Source organism: Mauremys mutica, unplaced genomic scaffold (assembly GCF_020497125.1).
Source record: "Mauremys mutica isolate MM-2020 ecotype Southern unplaced genomic scaffold, ASM2049712v1 Super-Scaffold_100340, whole genome shotgun sequence".
Taxonomy (NCBI): domain Eukaryota; kingdom Metazoa; phylum Chordata; order Testudines; family Geoemydidae; genus Mauremys; species Mauremys mutica.
This window is the reverse complement of record NW_025423318.1, coordinates 217,657-239,860: the sequence shown is the minus strand read 5'-3', so window position 1 is coordinate 239,860 and position 22,204 is coordinate 217,657. Positions and strand designations below refer to the sequence as shown.

Here is a 22,204-nt window from a genome sequence, read left to right as displayed (position 1 = left end):
CAGCAGTGACTGGGGCAGGGAAGGAGCCAGGGGTTTGCTGGAAGAAGCAGGGAGCTCTGGTGAGCAGAGACTTTTCCTGGCAGCTTTCACAGCAGCAAAGAAATCAATTCATGCTGCCAGTGAACAATCTACTGGAACTAATGGCAGCACAGGGGGGATGTTTCCAAGCTGTGCACCTACCTCTTCATGTTAGAACTTACTCTCCTTTTCCTAGTAGGGCATTTTCCATGCAAATTAAGTTGGGGAAACTACACAGGGAATAGAAACCAGTGCTCTAGATAAGGGTTGAACTCATAACTCCAGCAGTAGCCCCCTCTGCGCTAACTAGTTGCACCAGTGCAAGTGCTTCTTAGACAAAGCTGGGAAGCAGGCAGTTATCAGTCTCTGTTATTCACACTTTTGCCTGGTAATTGAAAGGCTGATGCATCAAACCTAACTCAAGATGCGGCTTTTCAGCCATGAGACTTCTGGACATTTTAACAGGAAGAAAATCTCCTCTATTCTGGTTTAGCCCCATTTGACTCCTTCTGCCCATCTTCTCCGCCCCCGCCCCCCTCCCCCTCACCAGTGTCTTTCCTTCCCCACTGGGGCCGTGCAGAAAGGAGCCCCAGTCAGTCTCTGTCAGAGTCTGTATCCCATAAAGGGAGAGAGGGGTGGCTCCAAAACACTGATAATGGGGCGGAGAGTGGTGTGTGTGGTTAGGGGGAGAAAGGAGGGAGAACTAACAGTGGGTCCCAGAGAGATTCCCCCAGATTGGGGAGATCCCCTGCTGCCCCCCATCAGCCCTCTGTGGGAAGAACAACTTGGGATTGCTTGGGGAAGCCACCTTTAAAAACACAAGTGTAACATGCTAGTTACATTTTAATAAGACCAAAGCCTCCTCAATCCCAGGGTCACAATCACTGGAATGATTTTGCCTTGATATTTTACCGGCCGCAGACACAAAGTGAGTCAAATTACAGTTTCCGTTTGGAGTCAGTGCTCACACAAGAATCCGGAGGCTTTTAATTCCTTAGGTTCTGCCGCCATTTCATTTCTGTCCTGTTCCAAGATTTATCATTGTGCAAAGCAACGTTACACCCTTGGGAGTGTCCCCCCCCCCCGCGGTCCTGCCCGCCGCCCCTGGGCAATTTAAAAGGGTCCGGGGACCTGCGCCACCACCACCAGCAGCACAACAGGGCTAAGGCAGTTTCCTGCCCGCCCTCACTCCATGTGGCACACCACTCCTGGAAGCGGCTGGCATGTCCCTGGTGTGGGGGAGGTCTCCATGCACTGCCCCCGCCCTGAGTGCCAACTCTGCCAACTGTAGCAAAAGGAGCTGCGGGGGGAGTCTGCGGGCAGCGGTGCACAGAGACACCTCTGGCCCTCCCGCTTAGGGGCTGCTGCCAGAGGGGGGTGCAGGTTGCTTTCGGGAGATGCCTGAGGTAAATGCTGAACCCCTCACCCTCTCCTACACCCCCAACCCGGACCCCACACCTGCACCCAAACTCCCTCCAAGAGGTTGCCCCCTGCACACCCTCCTGCAGCACAACCCCCTGACTGAGCCCAGACCCTGCACCCAAACTCTCCCAGAGCCCAGCCCCTCTCCCTCCTGCACCCAAACTCCCTCCCAGAGCCTTAGGCAGGTGTGTGTGGAGGGGTGGGGCAGGACTTGGTCCCATTCTGAGCACCACCAACCATTATACAAACCTGCCTCCTGTGTCCAGCCCAACCTTCTGCTGATGCACCTCAGCCCACACCCGTGCAGGGTTTGAAGCTTCCATTGCTTAAATTCCAGGACACTGGGGGATTTCAGCTCCCCTTTGCCCACAGGGAGCTTTCACCCCACTCCCAACCAGGTTCTTGTCCATGGGATCACTGTAGGGGGGCTGGGTCCCGCTGGGTCTTTTCTCTCTCTGTGACAGGCCAGGGTGCAATAACTGGGGCATCTGAGCACCCAGGACCTTCTGTGGGGCTGCCATTCCCCTCCCCTTCTGTGGTCTCGTCTGTCATTGACTCCAGCCTTTTTTCTATTCATCGTCAGCACCATCCCAAGCTGCACTCGCCTCAAAAAGACAAAGAGTCCTGTGGCACCTTACAGAGTAACAGACATATTGCTCCTGTACGTCTGTTAGTCTATGAGGTGTGAACACCAAGGGATGAGAACCTGCTTTTGTAGTTGTAGCCAGTCACAGAATTCCCACTCCATTTATCCGACGAAGTGGGGATTCACCCACGAAAGCTTATGCTCTTGTACGTCTGTTAGTCTATAAGGTGCCACAGGACTCTGTCTCTTTTTACAGATCCTGACTAACACAGCTACCCCTGTGATACTCAAAAAGACAGTGTCCCCTGTTGAATGTAAATCACTGACCTCTCTCCTCTCTGAGCACTGACTGCCCCTCTGTTTCCTTGCCTCTCAGTCTGTGCAGATGGGACCTTTCCCTCCAGTGCTGGAGGATTCGCCCTTCTCATCTACCCTTGTCCCAAGCAGCACAGCGGGTGGGAATCTTACATGTACTGAGGTGACTTAGGAGCAGAAACCCCCCACAAGGACCTTCCATGCAATTGGCACTTGCCCCTCACTGAGCAGGATTGAAACTCCTGCAGGGAGACTGCTGGGCCACTTCCCCTCAAGGCATGAGCAAAGAGCAGGGTGAAAAAAAAAACCGGGAGATGCTGGGGATTGAACCCAGGGCCTCATACATGCAAAGCATGTGCTCTACCACTGAGCTACATCCCCAGATGTGCTATAGCTTACACTCAGAGCTGTCCTGTTTCCAGCACATCCAGTGACCTATAAGCTTCACAAGAAGCCCATTCCCCTCTCTGAGGGCCAATCCTGCTCTCCTGGAGGTTACTTGTTCATAGGGGTCACTTTGCAGCAGGGCCAGATTCGATGTGTGAGGAAGAGAGAGTTTGTGCCCTGGACTCAGGGTGCAGAGATACACTCAGCCCTCTCCCCTGCATTGGGTGGGGGGTGCTGCCACCTTCTGCTGGAAAGTCATGATGGTGGTGGGGCTCTGTGAACAGCTCAACCCCTGACCCTGGTGGCAGAAATGATGAGATGGAGGCTCCAGCTGTTTCTAGGATTTACTATTTCCACCTGCCTGTGAAGTCCAGCTTTCCCCAGCACATTCACTGCGGTGCAATTGGGTCACTGTTTCCATGGCTGAACAGCAAAGAATCACTCTCAGTTTCCCTTCTATCTGCAGCAGGGTTAGCCTGTGTTGGTGATTAATGAGGTGGATCTAGTTGTAAATTGTTATTCATTCCCCACGTTGACAATTCACACAGTCCCTTTCCCATGCAGATTCCCAGCACCTCAGTGATCCTGGTAGCAGGGGTTGGGGCCTGAGATTTTCAGGGTTCTTTCCCCTTCCACCTGGAGTGAACTCAATTTTTTCTCCATCCCAGAAATTCCATGAAACAACAACAGGGGCATAAAGAAAGAGGGGAGAGAACATTGATCCAGACTCTGGGGGTTCAGGCTGATTTAATTCTTGGTAAAAACATGAACTTGATTCCAAGAAGGGAGAGAGGAGAAGCCTGAAGCTGACTTTAGTCCCAGGCTGGGGTCTCCTGAATGATGGGAAACATCCTTGGCTGCTACCCAGGGACAGCAGCTACTGGCGACATACCAGGGATGGGATGAGAGGGGAATGTTACATGGACTTTATCATACAGGGCCCATCCTGCTTCTCAGAGCCCACAGGCAAGAATCTAGAGAAGGGTGAGTCATTTCTCAGCGGCATTCTCAGGAGAAGCCAGAAGCTGTCCTTGACCAGAGACCCAGGAGAGCAACCACGGCAGTTCTGCAGAGAGCTCTGGCTGCCAGGGGATCCAGCTAGGAGAGGGAGTGCTGGGGGATCTGCAGTTTTTGCAGTGGGGCTGTCTCAGGAGTCACAGGTGGCGTTGTTGGTGGGATGGAGAAGTAGGGACTACAGGATGTGAGGCTGGCTGAAATGAACCTGCACAAAAAACCCTCCCCCTTTGTTCCAGCTACAAGCCCTACTTTGGCCTCTCCCGCTTTCATAAATATCTCCATATCTGCCCCGGCTCTCAGAAACCCCCTCTCTCCCATGGGTATTTTCACAGTTTCTTCCTTTTTTTCCATGGAGAGAGAGAGAGAAAAAACAAACCTATTAACTTGAGCTACCGACACAGTTCACAGCATGAAATACACAATTTTGTGTTCAATGAGTTGTGTTCGTTTACATAACATGACAAATATGTTTTGGGCAATGCATGAAAACCTCACTGCATTGAACAACCCACTTGATATAGTTATGTACTACAGAATATTTAAAGACGTTAAGAAAGATGTGCTTATAAATTAACATGGTGTGCCATTTACACACGCAAAAGACACAAAAGAAACTGAATTATTTGAGCTACTAAAATTTCCACTTTCTCACAGTATTTTAGTTCTCAAGGTTGTTTTAATTTGCTTATTTTTTTTTGGAACTAGAAATGGGGAAAGAGCACATTGAAGTCAGTGGAATTACCGCAGTGAGGGATTAGTCTCATTATTTATCACTAACAACAGCCTTTATTAACACAGAGTTAACTTTGACTGTGAATCTCTCTTACCTTCCAGAACATTGAGTTCAGTAAAACTCAAACTCTGGAAAAACAGGGAATACAGAGTGAGGGTACAGGCCCAGATAACCTTAACTCTGCCCTCTAGAAGAGAATCCCTGATAGCATATGAGAACAAGGAAAGGTTTGGGGACAAATTACAGCTACTTCCCAAGAGTTTGTTTCTCCTTTAATTAATTGATCCTGGCCTGGTGTCTGGCTGTGGAATTTACTATTTACTATCTTTGTCCCAGTATATTTAAAGGCAAAACTGCTTTACAAAAGCTCCTTTATTCTAGGTTATACAAACAGATCACTTCCCCAGCTATTTCAAGGAGATGGAATTTTCCTGACCCGCAGGGAACTTAAACTAACATGCTCAAGATCACACATTCCTTAGGAGAAAACGAAGGGAGAAAAAACAAACAAAACCCACCAAACCGTTGCTGTTTCTACCCAAATGATCAATGAGACCAGAAAGTGAGACTGTGCAATTAACTGTCTGGTACTACACTGACTCTGCAGTTACTTGGATGCAGACACACCCAGCTCTACCGTTGGTAAATGTACAGAGACTCTGCTGCTGCTCATGAACTAGCAGCACATGACCTCTAAACAGCTGCCATTTGAATGTATCTGAAAGTCACAAGGAACAACGATCTGTGTTAAAGGAAGGCTGCCATTTATTAGAGCCCCAGTTGATGCCGTGTGCACAAACAGAGGATTGAATGTGTAACAGGGAGTTTGGTAAATCTTGGTTATTTTAGTTTTGTAACAGGCTCCTGTCCACCTCCAGTAAAGTTTTCAGTCCCAATGGCAACTTACTTACCAAATGTAATACAGACTAGTCCATTCCTCCCAAGTGGACGTGGTTCTTGTTCTTCTGCACATTGTAGCCCATGGAGGCCAAGGACCTGCAAATGTGGATTACAATAAATCCCTAGCCAGTGGAGCTCCTGAACATAATGGAAATAGATATGCAATTATTTTTGTGAAAGGCCAGGCATTTAAGGGGGTATTTAGATTTGAACTAAGGAGCATTTGAGCTGCAGTCAAACACTCTACCACTGAGCTATGTCCCCTGACAATTATATTGGCAAGTCAGTGCTCTTAAGGATCTTGAAACCTGAGAGTGGCGTTCGTTTCTTCCACACCAGTGTTGCTGTTTGTGCATTCCGGAGCTATGGGGTGAGCGGGGAAGGCCCACAACTAGCTTGTCAGTATCAGCAAAGGAGCAGCCGACATCAGGACCAACGAGACGTGTTGGTGGCCCATCAGGAAGAACCCACTCTCCCAGAGACTTCTCGGCGAGGGCACGGTACACAATGGGGGCTACCTACCCGCCACGTCCCAGCAAGGGTCTTTCTAGTCCCACTTTAGTGTTACCAAATTTCTAATCAGTCTTTGGCCCAGATTCCCTCCCTGAGCAGCACCAGCACATACCTGGGCCCCCTGCCAGTGTTAAATCTGCCTTGAGCTGGGACCCAGCTTGGCAAAGAGCCTGCAGCCCCCTCTGTGTTGGAGGAGTGAGAGCAGCCCTGGCACTGGGCAGGGCAGCCCTGAGGGAATGAACCCAATGTGCCCGTGAGGCCCTGATCCAGAACCTCTGCCAGGCAGCTCGTGCTGCTCGGGCGTCTCTAGTCTCCAGGGAGGATTCAAAGCTTCTCTGCTCCAGGGGAACCCCTGGGGGAGGGAGGCAGGGCTCCTGCAGGATAAATCTTCCTGCCGGCAGAGCTCCGGTCCCCTCCTCATGGGCACAGGGCGTTGCACACGGCACCCACCACATGCACCCACCCCTTTGTGAGGAGAATCAGCTCTGGGATATTGGGGTCAAACCCTTCCCACCTCCTCCCTGCAAACCTTCTCCTGGCTTCAGTGAGGGAATGGGGGCATGAGGGGCTAGTGCGGTAACAGCAGCAGCGCGGCCGTGGGGCTCGGCCGGTGGCTGGGGCCAGTCGCCTGAGCATGAACCCAGCCGACCCCAGGAGATGGACCCGGGTCACCAGCCCAACCCACCACGCGGCTGCTGCCACTGCCCCATTAGTGCGCGAGCTCCCACAGACCACGCTGGGGAGAGCCCCCAGCTGCAGGGGAGACGCCCCTGAGTGCCTGGCAGGGCCCAGCTCCTGGCTGACCTGCTCTGCTAGGGGTCAGGGGGCTGGGTGACAGGGGGGGCGTTGGCTCTGGGGTGGGACTGTCACTTCCCCCCCTGCCAAGCCAACAGGATCACAGCAAACGAAACCAGCTCGGCCGGAAGGGGAAGAGTTCAGTCCAGGGCCTGGTGCATTCTGGGAGCAGGGGCGGTGCAGAGAAAGGGCAGATACGGGGCAGCTCTGAACACTCCGCACAGATCTGCCTGTCCTGTCCTGCAGCCCCTGTTACAGGGGGCTTTTAGCCATAGTTTTAATCAGGCCAATAAATTGAAACAAACCCCTTTTAAATCATTGCTCAGACCGAGTCCTTCACCCACATTCCTTAGGGCATTGGGTGTTTCATTTCCTGCCTCAATTTCACACAGAGACACAATTTCCTTTGCACATATCCGTGAACAGCAAAACCTCCCTGTGTCTCTGGTCTGAGCCAGGGCGTTCGATTCCAGTGACCCCTTCTCTCCTGCAATGGCGATGGTCAGACAGAGGGGACGTGGCACCTGCATCCCTGCCAGGGAGATATTGGCTCGGCTCTTTCTTTCTGCTGCTGTTGTTAGTCCATGAAACATCAAGGGTGGAATGCAAGGCTGAGTTCATGCACCAGCCCCCTGCAAAAATTTCAGTGCCCCAGAGAAATCCAGCCACCTGCTATTGGAACGATGTGCTGGAGAGTTGAATAGGAAAGGGACTGTCTGAATTGTCAGAGTGGGGAATGAACAACAATCTACAGCAATGCCATTCACACAAACACACTCTCATCCTGCTCCAGCTGGAAGGGAAATGGGCAGGAATTGTCGCTGTTCAGCCAAGGACACACTTACACTAATGCAGCCATGAGTGTGCTGGGGAAGCTGGTCTGGGCAATTTGAAGTGACAATTCAGTGAGAACAGAATCATTGTGTAGTGCAGCAGCTCTATACCAAGTAGTTGTGACTGAGTGGTTAAGGCAATGGATTAGACATCTGTTGGGGGTCTCCCTGTACAGGTTCAAATCCTGCCAACTATGCCTGCACTGTAGTTATTATTACTGTAGTCTTAGTGCCTGAGCATCCAGAATGCAAACTGGAGCCAGATCTACTTGCACTCTGTTGACACTTAAAATGCTGCTGTGGCACTGCTATAGCACTTTGGAGTAGACAGTGACTGGAGAGGTTTTCCCATCCATCTAATAGCTACATGGACAGAACAATTCTTCCTTTTCTTTAGCACTATCTAACCCGGGCTTAGGTCACCTTAACTCTATGGGTTGGGGGGTGACATCGCTCTGCCAATGAAGTGCCCAGCTTACACCAGCCCTTAGATCCCTCTTGGTATTTCAATGCAGGCACTGAACTGTGAGAGGAAAACATCAGCTCACAAACACAGAGATTGAATTCCTCACATTTAATCTCGCTGCACTTTCCAGAAAGTCACAAAATTCAATTAATTCTTGCTAGGACAGAGAAAAAAGAAGTGACACTAAGTTTTTGGCTTGGGTAAATAAAATTAAGTGTTTAATCAATATAGTAAAAATCTGTCCTGATTCCTCTAACTAACACCACAACGTGAAATAGGAACAGAGACAAATCTTGTCAGTGACAACTAATTTCGCAAATGATCTTCCCATTATTAATTTCCATGCTGCCCCCATTGGAGGTCTGGGCATCTCCAGTGTCACTGCTCTGCATTCACCTTCCCCTTAGAATTGTTCTCGGACATTTGCCTTCCTCTGCAGCATGGGGCTCGAGTCACTTGCTGGAGGATTCCCTGCACCTTGAGGTCTTTAAGCCATGATTTGAGGACTTCAGTAACTCAGACATAGGTTAGAGGTTTGTTACAGGAGTGGGTGGGTGAGATTCTGTGGCCTGCATTGTGCAGGAGGTCAGACTAGATGATCATAATGGTCCCTTCTGACCTTAAGTCTATGAATCTATGAATCTAGTCCCAAATTTGGAAAATTGTGCAGTTCAGAATGAGAATAGTGACCCCGTCTCCTTCCTGCACCTGCTCTACATTGCTCCACAGCAGCTTCTCCACCTGCAGAGTCACCCCAGCACGGCAGTGCAGCCGCCCAGGGTTCAGCAGAGGCCCCTGGCAAGTACAGTGGGTGCAGCCAACAGCCTGGTGTGCCTGGCCGTGAGGCAGCTGTAAAAAAGCAAACCCCCCCCCAGAAGTATAGAGACTGAATTCCCCAACTTTAACATCATGACCCCTTGTAGAAAGCCACACGTGTCAGTTGTATTGTCACAGGGAGATGCAAGTGACACCAATTTTTAAGTTGAGGAGATAGTTATTAACCTCACAAAAATATACTAAAGATCCCTCAACATAACACCTGAAAGTGAAATATGAACAGAGACAAACCTTGTCAGCAAAGGCTCATTTTCCAAACAATCCTCAAAATGTTACTAATTCCCACCCCTCCTCCACAGGAGCTCTGTGCAGTGTAACTGTTCTGCAGGCAGCTTCCCATTAAATGCTGTTGTGGGACATTCCCAGACCTGGAAATGTACCAAGGACAGAATTTGAAGAGCAAACCTGGCTCCCCGCACCAGGCGGGATTTGAGTGTTTTGTCCCTGTCACTGAGTCTTTGTCAATAGTACAGACGCCATGGGCAGGACTCCAGGCTTTGCTTGAGGGATCCTGGCACAGGGGCTGGGGGGGAGAAAGGATTGTAGATTCTCACCTGCGCTCTGGAGAGGAGGTAATAATTGAAGGGGACATTTTTGACTCCTCCCCTCCTCAGTGTCCCAGAGATGGAATTCTACATTCCACAGGGCCAAATGATGGGGTCATGCCACTTGGTTAATCATCATCAAGGGTCTACAACCTATCCTGAAGGACGATCCCTCACTCTCACAGATCTTGGGAGACAGGCCTGTCCTTGCTTACAGACAGCCCCACAACCTGAAGCAAATACTTATCAGCGACCGCACAACAAAAACACTAACCCAGGAACCTATCCATGTAACAAAGCCCGTTGCCAACTCTGTCCACATATCTATTCAGGGGACACCATCATAGGACCTAATCACATCAGCCACACTATCAGAGGCTCATTCACCTGCACATCTACCAATGTGATATATGTGATTACCAGCAATGTCCCTCTGCCATGTACATTGGCCAAACCAGAGAGTCTCTACGTAAAATAATAAACGGACACAAATCACATGTCAAGAATTATAACAGTAAAAAACCAGTTGGAGAACACATCAATCTCCCTGGTCACTCAATGATAGACCTAAAAGTCGCAATATTACAACAAATAACCTTCAAAACCAGACTCCAATGAGAGACTACTGAATTGGAATTAATTTGCAAACTGGAGACCATTAAATTAGGCTTGAATAAAGACTGGGAGTGGATGGGTCATTACACAAAGTCAAACTATTTCCCCAATTTGTCCCCCTACTGTTACTGACACCTTCTTGTCAACTGTTGGAAATGGGCCATCCTGATTATCACTACAAAAGGTTTTTCCTCCTGCTGATAATAGCTCACCTTAACTGCTCACTCTTGTTATAGTGTGTATGGCAACACCCATTTTTTCATGTACTCTGTGTATATCTATATCTTCCTGCTGTATTTTCCACTGCATGCATCTGATGAAGTGGGTTTTAGCCCACGAAAGCTTATGCTCAAATAAATTTGTTAGTCTCTAAGGTGCCACAAGAACTCGTCTTTCTTTTTGCAGATAAATTAATGGAGGTTAAGTCCATGAATGGCTATTAGCCAGGATGGGTAAGGAATGGTGTCCCTAGCCTCTGATTGTCAGAGGGTGGAGATGGATGGCAGGAGAGAGATGACTTGATCATTACCTGATAGGTTCAGTCCCTCTGGGGCACCTGGCATTGGCCACTGTTGGCAGACAGGATGCAGGGTTGGATGGACCTTTGGTCTGACCCAGTATGGCCATTCTTATGTTCTTATGAAGGGAGGGGCAAAGGCTTGTGACACAGTTGCTGTAGTGTAGTGGTTATCACGTTTGCCTAACATGCAAAAGGTCCCTGGTTCAAAAACAGGCAGAAACATGAGGGCTTAATTTTCCCAGCTCCTCCTGGCCTGTCCCTGCTGTCAGGGCCAGCTTTAGCAAGTGCAGGGCCCAATTCGAACTGTTTCAATGGGGCCCTGGCAGGGATGACTATATATATAAAAAAAAATGTAAAAAACACATGGGGCTTGTACTCACCAGTCAGTGCTCTGAGTCTTCACTCGCTCCAGGTCTTCGGTGGCACTGAAGGACCGGCTGCCAAAGTGCAGCTGAAGACCCAGAGCAAGCGAAGGACCCACTGCAGAAGTGTCGCCAAAGACCCGGAGCGCTGCCAGGTGAGTAAAAATTTAAAAGGTGCCTCTAGCCAAGGAAGAGATTCTCACTGGGTGCGGGGCCCTCTTAGGCGCAGGGCCCGATTTGGGGGAATTGGTGGAATTCGCCTAAAGCCAGCCCTGCCTGCTGTTGTAGGAGCTGCAGTGATTTCAACGCTCAAAAGGTCTGTTATACTTCCCCTGCTCCCACTTTTGTCTCCTGTCCCTGTCTGAATGCCTGTGAAGTGGCTTTCCCCCTCCTGCTCCCTCCTGGAATGCTGGTGGGATGAATGTTCTGGTTGAAGAGCAGAAGAGCTCCCAGGTAGACAAGGTGTCTGGGACGCTAATTAGGCAGCACTCACACACCCAGAGCATGGACACTGCCCAAGGTGGAGTGTGACCAACCAGATGCAGCCAAGTCATCTCTAGTCACAGGCCATGAGGTGCAGGCCCTTAAAAGGGGAAGGGGCCCTGTGCTCAGGAGAGCACTCACAAGCTTGTACCTCCAGTGAATGCCCTTTGCCTGGACCACCTGGCCAGTGGTTCTCTGCGTTGTATTTCATTGTGCCTCAGGGAGACTTACCTTCATCGCACCGTCCATAGCTGCCCTGTGGGACACTTACCTTGCAGAATCCTGACATCTCCAGTGCCGTGCCTGTCCTGGGAGCATGAGTATGCGAGTGTGAGTGTGACACCGCCCCCCCCCCCGCCCCGCCGCTTATTTTGAGCTTAGCTATCAGTATAACAAACGTGCTGCTTTTTGCCAAACTCTGGTGGGTCATTAGTGCTTCCTACGCTGACTAGCTGGACCAATTTTGGGTAACACCTGCGATAACCGCAACCCCTGCAGGGCAGAGGGTGGTGAAATGAGCTGAGGAAAAAGCCTTGGCATCAGCAGGGGAAAGCTAGAGGATCTTGGCCAGTCACCTTTTGAAGCCTTGTGGCTTGGTCTCCTCTGCCCTTGGAGGTTGGCCTATGGCGGCCGGCTCTTCCTGCTGCCTCCTCTGTGTGACTTGCCAATGGAGGGAGTGAGGCGGGAATGGGGAAAAAGAGGAAAGTCGAGCTGAGAAAGGCAGGGCAGAAGCTAAGCGCCTCAGTGCAGCTAAGTGGGGTTAGTAGAGTGTCACCAGTCGTTCTGCAAAGCCTGGGGAGGTGCAGTTGGCTGCTGGGAGGTAGAATCCTGTGCCTGCCTCTTGGCTTCCCAGGGATGGCTACTTGCAGCCCAGGAGAAGAAGGATGGTTCTGGGTGAAAAAATTTGGGTGCGGGGTGCGGGCTCTGTGCTGGGGGAGGGGGTTGGGCTGCAGGAGGGGTGGCGCTTACCCTGGGCACTGCAGCTCCCAAAGTGACCGGTACACACAACCCTCTAGCAGCAGCTCCTAGGTGGGCCGTGCCAGGGGGTCTCCGTGCGCCGCTGACTGCAGGCGCCGCCCCCAGAGCTCCCATTGGCTGCAGTTCCTGGCCAATGGGCACTGCGGAGTTGGTACTTGGGGCACGGGCAATGATTGGAGACACTCCCCCCGCCCCAGGGGATGCTGGGACATGCCGGCCACTTCTGGGAGTGGCACGGAGGGATGGAGGCAGAGTGGGCAGGGAGCCACCTTAGTGCTGCTGGCACATCTCTGCACACCCATGGGAGGAGGGGAGCAGAGGGCCTCCATGTGCTGCCTGGGGTAGGGGCAGTGCACAGAGCTGCCTCCCCTCCCGGGTCTATTACAGGAGTGGGTGGGTGGGGTCTTTTGGCCTGCAAGGTGCAGCAGGTCAGACTAGATGATCACACTGGTCCCTTCTGACCTTAAAAGCTCTGAGTCTAAAAGGGAGAGGGAAGTAAACGAAGTTTTTTAAAAAAATAACCAAACATTGTAATACCAGGATAACTCCACCAGCTCATTGTATAGTCCCACCCCATTCTTCCTCTATTGTGTGTTGAATGAGCTGCAGGACATTGATTCTCTCATTTCATTGCTAAACTGATACAATGTGACTGAAATAAAAGCATTTCCCAGCAGAGAAAACATAAAAACCTTGCATTGGCTGGGAATTGAACCCAGGTCAACTGCTTGGAAGGCAGCTATGCGCACCACTATACCACCAATGCAGCTGACAAAAGTGCTATTTATGCTTGCCCAATGAGGCTAGAGCAGCATTGAGGAGATTTTCTGCCTGTTAAAATGTACTGGATTCTTATCACTAAAAAAAACCACCTCCATCTTCACTTGGGTTTGAACCATCAGCCTTTCAATTAGCCACCAAAGTTGTTAACCACAGGGTATGTCTACACTACGGGGTTATTCCAATTTTACAGAAACCGGTTTTTGGAAACAGATTGTATAAAGTCGAGTGCATGCGGCCCCACTAAGCACATTAATTCGGCGGTGTGCGTCCATGTACCGAGGCTAGCGTCGATTTCTGGAGCGTTGCACTGTGGGTAGCTATCTCATAAATATCCCATAGTTCCCGCAGTCTCTCCCGCCCATTGGAATTCTGGGTTGAGATCCCAATGCATGATGGGGCAAAAACAGTGTCGTGGGTGATACTGGGTAAATGTCGTCAGTCAATCCTCCCTCCGTGAAAGCAATGGCAGACAATCGTTTCGCACCCTTTTCCCTGGATTGCTCGGGCAGACGCCATAGCACGGCAACCATGGAGCCCGTTCAACCTTTTTTCGCTGTCACTGTATCTCTACTGGATGGTGCTGACAGATGCGGTACTGCAGCGCTACACAGCAGCATCCCCTTGCCTTTTGCAAGTTAGTAGAGATGGTTACCAGCCATACTGTACCGTCTGCTGCTTTGCAAGTTGACAATGACAGTTGCCAGTTATACTGTACCATCTGCTGCTGTCATGGGTGCTCCTGGCCGGCCTCGGTGAGGTCAGTCGGGTGCGCATGGACAAAAATGGGAATGCCTCCCCACGTCATTCCCTTCCTTAAGTTTTGTCTAAAGGGAGAGTCAGTCCTGTCTGGATTATCAGGCAAGCCTACTAAAGAACCAGAGAGGCAAACGGCCGCTCCGGGTCAGAGCCCCAGACATCCCGCAGAAATGATGGGCTGTATGCCATTCTAGGGGGTGCCTCTGCAACAACCCCACCCATTGCTTCCCTCCTCCCCCACCCCTCCTGCGCTACTGTGGCACTTATCCCCACATTTGTGTGATGAAGTAATAAAGAATGCATGAATTTGAAACAACACTGACTTTATTGCCTCTGCAAGTAGAGCTCAAAGGCGGGAGGGGAGGGCAGCCTCCAGCTGCTATGATATTGCAGGCAGGACTGAATCTCCATTAGACAAAGCTTAAAGAAGAGAATGACCTGGGAGTCATTCCCATTTTTGCCCAGGCACCCCTGGGCGACCTCACCGAGGTCAGCCAGGAGCACTCACGGGACGACGATGACAGATACCAGTCCTACTGTACCATCTGCTGTCGGGAAGGGAAGGGAAGGGGATGCTGCTGTGTAGCGCTGCAGCACAACATGTGCCAGCAGCATCCAGTAGACATACGGTGACATTGAAAAAAGGTGAAAATGATTTTTTCCCTTTGCTTTCACGGAAGGGGGAAGGGGGGAACGACATATACCCTGAACCACCCACAACAATGTTTTTGACCCTTCAGGCTTTGGGAACTCAGCCAAGAATTCAAATGGTTTTCGGAGAGTGCGGGAACTGTGGGATAGCTACAGTCGTCAGTCGCCCCTCCCTCTGTGAGCGTCCATTTCATTCTTTGGCTTTCTGGTACGCTTGTCTCAGCTCCTTAAGTTTCAGCGCTGTATTGAGTCCCTGCTGTGGCCTCTGTCCATCATAGCCTTGGAGATTTTTTCAAGTGTTTTGGCATTTTGTCTTTTAGAACGGAGTTCTGATAGAACAGAGTCATCTTCCCATACAGAGATCAGCTTCAGTATCTCCCCTACGGTCCATGCTGGAGCTCTTTTTGGATTCTGGGACTGCATGGTCACCTGTGCTGATCAGAGCTCCACGCTGGGCAAACAGGAAATTAAATTCAAAAGTTCATGGGGCTTTTCCTGTCAACCTGGCCAGTGCATCCGAGTTCAGATTGCTGTCCAGAGCGGTCACAATGGTGCACTGTGGGATAGCGCCCGGAGGCCAATACCGTCGAATTGCGGCCACACTAACCCTAATCCGGCATGGCAATACCGATTTCAGCGCTACTCCCCTCATCGGGGAGGAGTACAGATACCGGTATTAAGAGCCCTTTATATGGATATAAAGGGCTTCGTTGTGTGGACGGGTGCAGGGTTAATGCGATTTAACGCTGCTCAATTCGATGTAAACTCGTAGTGTTGAGCACAGGGCCGGCTTTAGGCCGATTTGCACGATTCCCCCGAATTGGGCCCCACGCCTGAGAGGGCCCCGCGCCGGCAGCGTCTCTCCCGGAAGCAGCAGCTGTTGTTGCTAGGCAACGAGAGACCCTGGCCGGCTGAGGCAGAGGCAGCCGCGGGTGGGTGTTGCAGGTCAGGAGGGGGAAGGGGGAGGGGGAAGGCACATGTGCTTTGCAGTCTTCCTTCCCCTCCCCCACCCCGAGCGCTCACCTGGAGGAGACGCCGAGGGAGCTTCCGGTCCGGTGGGAGACAGGAATCTCTGCAGTGCACCTCACTCACCTGAGCAGCTGCTGGGGCTTCCAGCGGTGAGTGTTTGACCCTGTGATTCCCCGGAGGGTTGTAATATTGGGCTGGTGTGGTGGTTTTCGTGGTGTTGCTGTTTGAGGGTGAGTTTGTGGCTGCCTGTGTCTGGTTCAAAACTAAAGTCGGGATCATGTAACACAGGAAAAAAGCCCCGAGCCGGTACTTAGTGCTGTGAACTCCAGGTGAGAGAGAGAGGGAGGTTTGAGGAGGAAACCAAATGCATCAAGAGGGGAGAATGCAAAAGGTCTGCAACACGGCAGGCTGAGACTTACCCCCCCCCTTCCTGGCAAGAGGGGAAACTGAGGCACGGGGTGATCTGATTCCCCTCTCCAAATTATTTTGCAAAGGAAGGGGACTGGGGCTCCTATCCAGACCAGTTCCCTTCCCATCAACTTTGCTTTCCCTGCTGCAAGATCACTGTAGGGGCTGAATATTTCCATTAAACTATGGCGCCTTCATTTGCCCTACAACAATAAATTAGACCGGCTTGGTGGAGGGGCTATTCCCCCCTCAAAGCTGTGTGGATATTAAGGGTTTTTTGAGCGGGGGCATGATAATATTCCAGATCAATCAAATGCCCAGCTCAGCTTTAGCAGCTCTAGGGCAGGGAAGGGAGGTGCTATTAGTGCAGAGTGGTTGCAAAACAGGGGTGAATTTAGCGGGGGGGGGGCGGTCCGGTTGAAATCCCGCCTCATGCAGCCATACAGAATCGCTGGCAGTGCTGGGAGAGGCCAGGAGTGGAAGCAGGTGGCCTGGGGGTGGGGGGACATTTGCCCTCAGTCCTGGGCTCTGGGATGGACTAGGCTGGGTGGTGGGTTCAGTCTAGTCTTCCAGCCTGTTGCTCTCGCTGGGGTTTGTGGTTTTCATCTGGCTCCACCGAAAAGAGCAAACAAGCCCAGTAGAAAAGCGGGGTGAGAGAGGCGGGAAAGGGTGTGTAATGGGTTAAAGTGACCCATCACTAAAGAGTAAAACCAGAGTTTGACTGGGTTTTCCCCCAGCCATCACTCCTGCAAACATGGGCAAGGGGCAGCCCCATTCCCCACCGAGGCTATGGTGAAGGGCAGCAGAGGAGGAAGGAAGCCACATGTGATGGCAGTCCCCTCCCCTCTCCCCCCCCAAGCACCCAGCACCCCATCTCCGGCCCCCAAACTCTGTCCCAGAGCCTGCACCCAGCCCTCCGCACTCCCTCCCAGAGCCTGCACCCCTCCACCCTTCCTGCACCCCACCTGTGCCCCAGCCCAGAGCCTGCACCCAGCACCCAAACTCCATCCCACTCAGCCTGGGCAAAGCTCTCCTCCATCTGGCTCCCAGCCCCTCTCCAAGGGTTGCAGGTGTCTGGAGGTGCTGCCTTCCACACCTTCCTCGGTCCCACCTCATCCATTCAACAGGGCAACTGATTACAACGTGGGGGGAAGATCTTATTCTACTTCTAGCAAAAAGACATTTTTCTTTTACCTTAATTACACTACCTTAGGGGCCCGCTATAACATATTACCAAGGTTCACTACAAAGTCATATAAAAGTTACACAAAAATGCATAATGCAGAGATTTATCTATAACTGCATTGATTGACTGCAGTGTGCAGTAATATAGTGACCTCTGGGGCTTTGAATGAGGCATTATACTTGGGGGGAGGGTGAGGGGGTAAGTGGCGGGTGGGCACAGAGGCGAGCAGTGAGCCAGCAGGGGCTCTAGGGGCGGGCATGGGGGTTTCTGGCAGGGGAGGGAGAAGGTGAAAGGAGGCGAGTGGTGGGTGGGGGACTGACTAGGAGGGATGCAGCAAGCCAGCGGGGGGCTAGGGGGTGAAGAGGGGTGTGATGGTGGGGCTGAGCAGGGAGGGGGCAGGTCCTATTTTACTGCTGTGATCTGGTCACCCCATGTGTGCCGTTTCTTCCTCCCCCCACCCCGAACCTTGTTTTGATGGGGCAGAGCTGAGGAAGGAGGCTTTTTTTCCACGGGGCCGGGCAGCGCTGGGGGGGGGCAGGAGGGGGCAATTTTATATTAATAAAGAAATATTTTATAAATTTTAATAAAATAAACATTAGTGAAGTAAATCAGTTGTACAACTATCAAAACAAATTATTTTCCTCATATGAAAGTGCAAATCAGCTAATTAATATATGATGCAATGTATGTAATAGATAATTTTGTTATTTATATAGTCATGGAAAGTAAATAATACATGGAAGAAATGAAAGGTTTTTATTAAGGGTTTTTTTGTTTTAGTCATCCCTGCCCCGGCCCCATCGAAACTGTTTGATTTGGGCCCCGCACTTCCTGAAGCCGGGCCTGGCAATGAGGCTAATCATCTAGTGGAACAAGCTCTGCAAGGGACGTGGTTAATTCCCCATCACTGCCCTGTGTAAATGAAGACCGCAGCTCTTGCTGCAAGACACCTGGTGTGTGGGTGTCCCTGTTCCCCCTTCAGAACCTTTGCTACATGGTGCTTCCCTCCTCCCAGTTCAAGATCCCCATCATGTGGGTGCTCCCATCCAGGATCTCTGGGGGGTGTCTCTGTCCCCCACCCCATGAACTAGCTCCAGTGTGTGGTTTCCCCCGCCTGCCCCTATCCGGGATCTGTGGGTGTCTCTGTTCCCGTTTTCAAGATCCGTGTTGCAGGGGGGCGTCCCTCCCCCCAAGTCAGACTCCCCATCGTGTGGGTGCTCCCATCCCCCCCTGCAGGCTCTGCGGGGGGTGTCTGTATAAAAAGAGACCATGTCTCACTGTCTTGCCCAGGCTACACTGCAGGGGCTATTCACAGGCATGATCCCACTACTGATCAGCACGGGAGTTTTGACCTGCTCCGTTTCCGACCTGGGCCGGTTCACCCTCCTTAGACAACCTGGGGACCCTGTTAGCCAAAAGGGCTCGTTTCCCCCTGGAGCTTACCTAATTACACCAAGGAGGCATGGAGACAGGAAGACAAGTACCACACCCTTTATTGATCGGTCAGCTGAGCGGGTGTTCCTCTCGGCTAGTGCCAGAGAAAGAGACACACCTTACATGGCCAGATGGGCTTACCTTTATACCCCGAAACAAACAACTTAGCCTACGTTTGTCTACGTCATTTGGTTGACCTATAGACCCTGTACATGTATCTATTAGGGGATAATTGGGTACGCAGGATACATATATCATTTTGTGGGGGCTACAAGATACATCTGTTGAGGATACATTTGTCATTCTGAAGGGGACACAAGATACATCCGTTGACCCTTTGTACTAGATACTTTGGATGCATACATGTGAACGCAGCTGCATACACTTGGGGAGCCAACATATACTTGGGGAGCCAAACAAAACTGATAAGCGAAATAGCTGACTTAGGTAGATACACGGCCTTCAGTCTAATGAGTTCTGTAAGCTTTTCCAACACAGTTTGGACAAGCATAACATAACTTTGGTTTACTCAGGCCTAATACGGAAAGGCTTCATTAGCACTATGATTTTCCAACAACCCCAAGCTCCGCCGGGATCACCATATTGATGCCAAACTTAGTGCGGACACCCGATCGGCACAGCCCCCTGCAGCGCAGAACTCCTGAGCTCAAGCGATCTGCCGGCCTCAGCCTCCCCAGGCGCTGGGATCACAGGCACCAGCCACAGAGCCCAGCTTGTTTTGCAGCCTGGGAGCTGGAGCTTTAAACTCTGCTTGTGAGCTCTGTGCCTTGGCCAGACGGGGACAGCCTGGAACTGGGAAATGCTCCTGCTCCCCCCGCCCCCGTCCCATGTCGGGGTGCAGGCGCCGCTGTCCTCCCAGGTAAGATCCCGGATGTTTCAGTGCCCCCTTCCCCCGCCAAGGTGTCCGGGTACCTCTGCCCCGCATACAGAATCCTGGATGTGTGGGTGTCCCTCCCTCTGCAGAGGATCCCGGAGTGTGGATGCCCTTGTCCCCCCCTACAACATCCTGGGTGTGTGGGTGCCACTCTCCCCCCAGTAAATCTCTAGTGGGTGGGTCCCCAGGATGTGAGTGCTCCCATCCCCCGATACAGGCTGGGGGGGGGTATAACTGGCTCTCCCTGTCCTGCCCAGGCGGTGCTACAGCAGCTGTTCACAGGGGCAGCAACCCCACTGTCAACCTGCAGCTTTAACCTGCTCCAGGGGTGACCTACTTCACCCTCCTTTGGGAGCCTGGGGACGCCGAACTCCCCAGAATCACCTGATTGATGCCGAGCTTAGCGCAGACACCGGCTCAGCATGGCAGGGAGCTGCCCTGAGCCCTGACAATCAGCTTCCCTCCGCCTCCTGCTGCACAGCGAGGATCCCAAGAGGCTTTGGGCCCAGTTTGCTCAGGAGCGTCCCAGGCTCCAGCTGTAAACTCTGCTGGTCAGTTCTCATCTTTGGCCACACGGGGGCGGCACTAACGGTCCCATCTAAACGCTGTTTGCGTTCGGCCCTTCGGATCGCAGATTGTAACCCGCGGGCAGATCTCTGAGTGCAGCCAAATCCCTCCCCAAACTGAACATTGAAGCAGCAGCTCCCATTGGAAAGAGCAGGATTTTTGCCTTTAAAAACAAGGAAAATGTCTCCAGCGAGAGACTGAAGAAGCTCAATTGATTTCATTGACTCCATGAATGTTCCTCTGTGTCCCCCTAGGAGTCATGCCCCATTTTTTGGGGACCACTGAACCCTACTCGCTAAGCAGGGGCTAGTGATGCCAAAGCCCAGGGAAAGGGAGAACAAGTGCGGGGCCCCCAGCACTGGAGCCATGTGAAGGGGCTGCAGGAGAGGGGCAATGGCTGGTGGCCCAGGGAGTTAAGGGCAAAGCGGGCACAGGAAGGGGCAGGAGTTAGGGGTGAAGGAGGTGCAAGGTTTGGGAGTGCAGGAGCTAGCGGTAAAGGGGGAGTGGGGATCGTCCAGGGGCAATGGGGAAGTGCCAAAGTACAAGCTTTGCCCAGGGCACCATTTCCCCTAATGCTGGTCTGAGCGAACAATTGGAAATGACCCTTCAGTGAGACCAGAACCATCGTGTAGAAAAGCCCCTTTGTTAAGTGGTGGTGGCTGAGGGCTTAGGGAGATGGGTTAGAAAGCAACAGGCATCTTTCTGTGGAGGTTTGATTTTTGCCTGCTAGGCAAGGCTGGTGCGTGGTGTCTCCATGGCTGTACTTTCAGTGTCTGATCTGCCACAGGGAGCCAAGTCTAGACATATTCAGAGGCTCTATGCCAGGGTTTCTCAAACTTCCTTTCACTACAACCCCCTTCTGCCAAAAAAAAAAAAAAACCAACAAACTTACTACATGACCCTAGAAAGACACACCAAGCCCCCCCCCACACTGCGCAGAGGCAGGGGAGACAAAGCCTGAGCCCTGCCCCAGTTAGGGGAGGACAAAACCAGAGCTTGAGGGATTCAGCCCTGGGTGGTGGGGCTCAGACTTTTGGTTTCAGCCCCAGGCCCCAACAAGTCTAATGCCAGCCTTGGTGACCCCATTAAAACAGGATTATGACCCACTTTGTGGTCCTGACTCACAGTTTGAGAACCACTGCTCTATGCTGAGGGGAGAGAGTTTCCTGTGGGTGTAGTTAATTCACTTCCCAAGAGGTGGCAGCTATGTCAGTGGGAGAAGCTATATCAGTGGGTGCGCAAGCTGTGGTGTTTGCCACATTTAAGACGTTTAATCAAACCCCATTTTTAAAACCACCTGTGGTCTGGGAATGGCAAAGGACCTCGATGAAGCAGGGTCTGTCCTTCAAAGTGCTGGACATCACAATTCCATACTCCTGTTGTCATGGGGATATTGCTCAGTGTTAGAGTGCTTGACTGCAGTTCAAACAGTCCTCAGTTCAAACCCCCCTGTTCTCTTATAACCCTCTTTCTTTTTTTTAAAAAAAGGAAAACATTTCCATTTCCATTCTCCATTATGTTCAGGGGTTCCTATATACAGGAGTGCTTGATATCAATGTAAACACTCAACATTTCGCTGTCCAAATGCATAAAAACCTAGCGAAGCTGTCCATCAGCTGAAATCAGTTCCAATCCTCTAAGTGTCTAGTTTATGTTTTCATCAGTTAAACAAAGGTATCATATGAATGTACATTTGCAGATCCCTCTTCTCCAGGAGCTATGTTGTGCAGAAGAACAAGAACCACATCCAGCTGCAGTTCAGGAGTCTGATGACAAATGTTCTGAGGGCTGGAAAAAAATGCCTTCTAGTGAGCTATTGAACAAGCTCAACCCGTTTAGCTTATCAAAAGAAGATTGAAAGGTGACTTCATTGAAGTGTTGAAGGGCCTTAATGGAGAGAAAAGGTTGTGTATTAAAGGACTCTTTAATCTAGCAGAGAAAGGAATAACAAGACCCAGTGGCTGGAAGGTGAAAAGAGACAAATTCATATTACAAATAAGACACAAATATTCAACAGCGAGGATGATTCACCGCTGGAACAAGCTACCAAGGAAAGTGGTGGATTGTCCATCTCCTGATGTCATTTAATGAAGACTAGATGCCTTTCTAGAATGTGTTTGCTCCAAAAGTAGCTATTGTGTCATACAGGAGGCCTGTGATATGCAGGGGGTCAGATTAGATGCTCTAATGGTCTCTTCTGGCCATAAAGTCAACTAATTTCTGAAAAACT

At 51.2% G+C, this 22,204-nt stretch overlaps 2 non-coding genes across 2 annotated transcripts; both read right to left on the bottom strand.

Annotated features, from left to right (window-relative positions):
• Positions 1-2,650: 2,650 nt before the first annotated feature.
• On the bottom strand, positions 2,651-2,722 carry TRNAA-UGC. Its single transcript has one exon. It is a non-coding gene; the product is annotated as a tRNA-Ala (tRNA).
• Positions 2,723-13,019: 10,297 nt separating this feature from the next.
• TRNAG-UCC lies at positions 13,020-13,091 on the bottom strand. The gene has a single exon. It is a non-coding gene; the product is annotated as a tRNA-Gly (tRNA).
• Positions 13,092-22,204: the final 9,113 nt, after the last annotated feature.